The following is a 6,649-nucleotide window of genomic DNA, read 5'->3' on the forward strand; positions in this document are numbered from 1 at the left end:
TCGAATGTCCTGCTGTTTCCAGCTGTGGTAGTACAGCAAGTCTAGTCGTCGCAGCATAGCCTGGTAGTTTAATCTTTAGTCAACTACAGGTCCCAGCATGCCTTGTCTTCAGCTATGGGGCAACTGCAAGTCCCAGCATTTTATATCTGCAATGCCTACTTGGCTTCTATTAAATGTACTTTCACAATAAGTTGGCACATGCTGGAACATGTAGTTCTGCAAAAATGCTGCTGAGCTGTGAACGTATGAGATCAATAAGTATTTGATAAGGGTTTATGTAACCTAATGGAAGACCATGTCAATGCCCAGTGTCATGGGTGGTGCTAAGGTCATGGCAGGATTGGCATTGGTTGGTACCCCGTCTGGGTGCAGTGTGAGGCCCTGTGTGATATATGGCGGTATTATATGGAGTGGTAGGAGGTTGATTTATGTGGAGCTCTGGGTGTACAAGAAGCTGACAATGAGGATGAATGAGCCGGGGCCGGCAGCGCTCTGATCACAGGACAGGATTTCAGCACCTCGGACAGAGCAGGAAGACAGAGGGAGGCTCATCCATAGGAGTCACACTCCAGCGATTATATGAATGTAGCAGAGCTAAGGTTGTCATTTGGCACTATGTACTACAATATTGCAATGTAGTCTTACATGGGGCTGCAGGTATCAGCAGGCAAAAATGCAGATAATCCTGGAATAAACTGCTTATTATCTATCTATCTATCTATCTATCTATCTATCTATCTATCTATCTATCTGTCTGTCTGTCTGTCTGTCTGTCTGTCTGTCTGTCTGTCTGTCTGTCTGTCTGTCATTCTATCTAGTAGAAAAAAAGAAGAGCAGCACATATAAACGCTAAGTATGCGTAGTTGTGTTTGCACAAGCCTCAGGACCTCAGACTCCAGTCCCACATATGTATTTCCAAACGAATAGGCAGCACAACACAGGTTCCAATTCAGTGAAAAAAGGTTTATTCACCCATATGTCAGTGCAAAGTTTCAGCCCACTGACGTATGGGTGAATAAACCTTTTTTCACTGAATTGGAACCTGTGTTGTGCTGCCTATTCGTTTGGAAATATCTATCTATCTATTTATCTATCTATCTATCTATCTATCTATCTATCTATCTATCTATCTATCTATCTATCTATCTATCTATCTATCTATCTATCTATCTATCTATCTATCTATCTATCTATCTATCTATCTATCTATCTATCTATCTATCTTCTCAATTCTATGAATAGTTCTCAATCTTTCTTTCTGTCTTTCTTTCTTTCTTTCTTTTTCGCTCAGGCGTAGATAAAGCAATTTTGATTTAAAATCAATAAACAATCCAATATTGTTTGAAGCATTTAAAAATAACCAATAAACCCATAAATAAAATGATTATTTGCAGCAATATGAATGATTTTCAAAATGTTTGCTATATATGACGACTAGAGATAAGTGAATTTCCCCAAATTCGCTTCAGGTCTGATTCTATTGAATTGGCTGTCCAATTCTTTTCGGTCAAAATAAATAAATTGGATACAGTTCTAGAAGACATCAGGGAGTCAAACAGGGATTTCGGAGCACTTGCGATTCCACCCCAAAAGTAAAAAAATGCCATACTTACCTCCCTTGGACTCCCATAGCGACGTGTCCCTTCCGGCCTCCTGAGATGAGGTAGTTTTGTTCCACGTGACAGCTGCAATCTTTCAGGAGGCTGTCAGGGAGGCCGCTATTGGAGACCAGGTGAGTATGGTATTTTATTTTATCTCCTCTTCTCCCCTTTTCCTTTTTCTGTTCAGAAAAATGGAGGCCGCTGGCTGCCATTTTGCCGACTCCTAAGCCGCAAATCCTAAAAGTTTCAGATTTTGCCCAATTAAAAACTTTTGGGTAATTTGGACTGAATTTTATTTGTTTAGAATCGAAACGCTCATTTCTACTGATGAGCAGTATGTTCAATGAGAAATATGTGTAACCCCAAAAACACATAATAATTAAATGATAATGTTTTTCTGATACACAGCTCCAAACCGCCTGTATGACTAAAGTTAAATAATAAAATTCTTTCTGCCTGCAGCCACCACTAGGGGGAGCTTCAGAGCTTACTGCAAACTGCCATACTAATAAGTTCAATGTATAAATGTACTACACTCATAAGTTTTCCCTAGTGGTGACCAAAGATGCATTGGAATTTTTTTTTTATCTTTTAACTATATGGGGCAGATTTACTAATACTGTCAAGGTTTTAGCCACTGTAAACTTATAAAAGGGAGTCAGAAAATGTGTCAAATTTATCAAAAGTCGGCAATGCTGTATAATAAATTTGGCGCATCTAGCTAGACATGCTAAATACCAACTTATACTACCTCATTTACCACCACATTTAAGCCACGCCCCTTTCAACTGGACCACACACTTGTTTTCGCTAACCATCACTACCTTGTTGAGCATGTCTAAAAAAGTGTCTAAAGTAGTTAATAAATGTGGCGCACAATTTGAGTCAGAATGCTGGCACATTTGTAATAGATAGTGCTCTTGCACACAACCGAGTTCGGGCCGTGAAAAACAGTCCGAGTGTCGGCTGGCTTTCCCAGCCCGACCGCGGTAGAGGTGAACAGAGCTCCTGGCATCATAGACAGTTTATGATGCTAGAAGTCCCTGCCTCCCCGCGGAACTGCTGTTCCGTACTGTATCATTTTGTTCAGTTCGGAACAGCAGCTCCGCGGGGAGGCAGGGACTTCTAGCATCATAAAATGTCTATGATGCCAGGAGTCCAGTTCACCTGTACCGCTGTCGGGCCGGGAAATCCAACCGAAACATGGACCGTTTTTCACGGTCGTGTGCAAGAGGTGTAAATCTATCTAATGTCTATGCGCAGGATTTGAAGCTCTGTATGAGCCCTAATATAGGGGCTCTGACCCCTATATTGTATTCTAAGGAATGAATCAGCACCAAAATTTGAACCTATTTAGATTAAAATAACTAAATGGTGTTCAAGGGTAGATATTCTCTTTAAGAAAAACTTTATGTCTAGGGCCACCTCTAGACTCAGTGATACAATAGGGGGCAGGTAACATTAGTGCTATTTGTGTTAATTGTCATACCCCTTAATCTGAAACAAAGTTAAGAAAACATCATGAAACAGATCATAAACCTCGAAGAAAGTCTATACTACAAGTCCAGCCTGTCATATATTTAATCTATTACCGAACTAATGTAACATATGTCACAAAACAGCGACTGCCCAGGCATGCCCCCTGGAAACTGTTGAATCTGTCAGTGATTGAAAAATGTCACAAAGGCATTAATGAATATGCTGCATGTTTTATATGTAAGATTTTCTGACATCATTTTGCCATTTTTATAGTGTATTAGATTGATACATGAGTCATATAGTGTTGTTTTCTTACAAGCAGTATACTGCAGTCAAACAAGGTGTAGACAGGACTCAGCTGAGCCCAGAGGGTCTACATTGCGGTTATTAGTTCACTTAGTAAATACTTCAGCCTCACACTGTAACAGTGCCAGAAATGAGACTTTAAAGGGTATGTAGACTTTTTCAAGCAATTATTTTTATTGCTACAAATATTCTAAAATAAAAACATGTTGTGTTTACAGCTCTTATGCAGACCTATGAGTCTCCGTTGTTACAGACTACAAACAAACCCTGTGCAGTCTGTTTCTGCAGTTCCTCTACTTTTTTATTTGTCCCCTGTATCTTGCTAACATATATGTGGTCGGTTAGCAAACAGATGGGAGAATGACTGCAGGAGCAGATTACACAGGCTTTGATTATGGCCTGCAACTAGGGAGACATATAGGTCTGCATAGAAGCTGTATTCACAATACAGTTGGAATTTTTAATCAAAATTATTTGCAAAGTTGCTTCATTTTTTATTTAGATGCATTGGAGCAATTCAAATATTAGTTGCAAAAGTGCACATACCCCATAATAATGTGTTTAAAAAAAACACTAGTAGTCTATAATAATAGTGTGAACTTGTAAGTCTCTGTTTGCACTTATTTTCCACTTTTTTTTTGTTAAGAAACAGATGACATATGAGTAAACAACAAAAACGACTGATAACAAAATTGTCATCTGTCAGTTTTAGATCGATCATCCCATCTTCTTGTACAGTACAGTTATCCTCCTTATATCCAGCTCCAGTTACTTGTACTGTACAGTCATCCTCCTTATATCCAGCTCCAGTTACTTGTACTGTACAGTCATCCTCCTTATATCCAGCTCCAGTTACTTGTACAGTACAGTTATCCTCCTTATATCCATCTCCAGTTACTTGTATTGTACAGTCATCCTCCTTATATCCAGCTCCAGTTACTTGTATTATACAGTCATCCTCCTTATATCCAGCTCCAGTTACTTGTACTGTACAGTCATCCTCCTTATATCCAGCTCCAGTTACTTGTACAGTACAGTTATCCTCCTTATATCCAGCTCCAGTTACTTGTACAGTACAGTTATCCTCCTTATATCCAGCTCCAGTTACTTGTGCAGTACAGTCATCCTCCTTATATCCATCTCCAGTTACTTGTACAGTACAGTCATCCTCGTTATACACAGCTCCAGTTACTTGTACAGTACAGTTATCCTCCTTATATCCAGCTCCAGTTACTTGTACTGTACAGTCATCCTCCTTATATCCAGCTCCAGTTACTTGTGCAGTACAGTCATCCTCCTTATATCCATCTCCAGTTACTTGTATTGTACAGTCATCCTCCTTATATCCAGCTCCAGTTACTTGTATTATACAGTCATCCTCCTTATATCCAGCTCCAGTTACTTGTACAGTACAGTCATTCTCCTTAGAACCAGCTCCAGTTACTTGTGCAGTACAGTCATCCTCCTTATACCCAGCTCCAGTTACTTGTGCAGTATAGTCATCCTCCTTATATCCAGCTCCAGTTACTTGTACAGTACAGTCATCCTCCTTGTATCCAGTTCCTGTTACATATACTGTACAGTCATCCTTCTTATATCCAGCTCCAGTTACATATAGTGTACAGTCATCCTTCTTATATCCAGCTCCAGTTATTTGTACAGTACAGTCATCCTTCTTATATCCAGCTCCAGTTACTTGTACAGTACAGTCATCCTCCTTGTATCCAGTTCCTGTTACATATACTGTACAGTCATCCTTCTTATATCCAGCTCCAGTTACTTGTACAGTACAGTTATCCTCCTTATATCCAGTTCCTGTTACATATACTGTACAGTCATCCTTCTTATATCCAGCTCCAGTTATTTGTACAGTACAGTCATCCTCCTTATATCCAGCTCCAGTTATTTGTACAGTAAAGTCATCCTCCTTGTATCCACCTCCAGTTACTTATACTGTGCAGTCATCCTCCTTATATCCAGCTCCAGTTACTTGTACTGTACAGTCATCCTTCTTATATCCGGCTCCAGTTACTTGTACTGTACAGTCATCCTCGTTACATCCAGTTCCAGATACTTGTAAATTACAGTCACCCTTCCTATATCCAGCTCCTGTTACCTGTACAGTACAGTCATCCTCCTTATATCCAGCTTCAGTCACTTGTACAGTACAGTCATCCTCCTTATATCCATCTCCAGTTACTTGTACAGTACAGTTATCCTCCTTATATCCAGCTCCAGTTACTTGTACAGTACAGTCATCCTTTTTATATCCAGCTGCTGTTCCTTGTACTGTACAGTCATCCTCGTTATATCAAGCTCCTGTTACTTTTACAGTACAGTCATCCTCCTTATATCAAGCTCCAGTTACTTTTACAGTAGTCATCCTCCTTATATACAACTCCAGTTACTTGTACTGTACAGTCATCCTCCTTATATCCAGTTCCAGTTACTTGTACTGTACAGTCATCCTTCTCATATCCAGCTCCAGTTACTTGTACTGTACAGTCATCCTTCCTATATTTAACTTCAGTTACTTGTACTGTACAGTCATCCTCCTTATACCCAGGTCCAGTTACTTGTACTGTACAGTCATCCTTTTTATATCCAGCTCCAGTTACTTGTATTATACAGTCATCCTCCTTATATCCAGCTCCAGTTACTTGTACTGTACAGTCATCCTCCTTATATCCAGCTCCAGTTACTTGTACTGTACAGTCATCCTTCCTATATTTAACTTCAGTTACTTGTACTGTACAGTCATCCTCCTTATACCCAGGTCCAGTTACTTGTACTGTACAGTCATCCTTTTTATATCCAGCTCCAGTTACTTGTATTATACAGTCATCCTCCTTATATCCAGCTCCAGTTACTTGTACTGTACAGTCATCCTCCTTATATCCAGCTCCAGTTACTTGTACTGTACAGTCATCCTCCTTATATCCAGCTCCTGTTACTTGTACAGTACAGTTATCCTCCTTGTATCCAGTTCCTGTTACATATACTGTACAGTCATCCTTCTTATATCCAGCTCCAGTTACTTGTACAGTACAGTCATCCTCCTTATATCCAGCTCCAGTTATTTGTACAGTACAGTCATCCTCCTTATATCCAGCTCCATTTTCTAGGATAGAAACAATGAGTCCAGATTTATAAATGATCGAGTAGTAAACAGTTCCCTCATTTTTGTTTGACTGGAGTAATTGTGCAAATCTTATTAGCAATATGCATATTTACTGTGGTGATATCCATAGTTAAATGGCTTT

The sequence above is a fragment of the Rhinoderma darwinii genome, chromosome 6 (assembly GCF_050947455.1).
Source record: "Rhinoderma darwinii isolate aRhiDar2 chromosome 6, aRhiDar2.hap1, whole genome shotgun sequence".
Taxonomy (NCBI): Eukaryota; Metazoa; Chordata; class Amphibia; order Anura; family Rhinodermatidae; genus Rhinoderma; species Rhinoderma darwinii.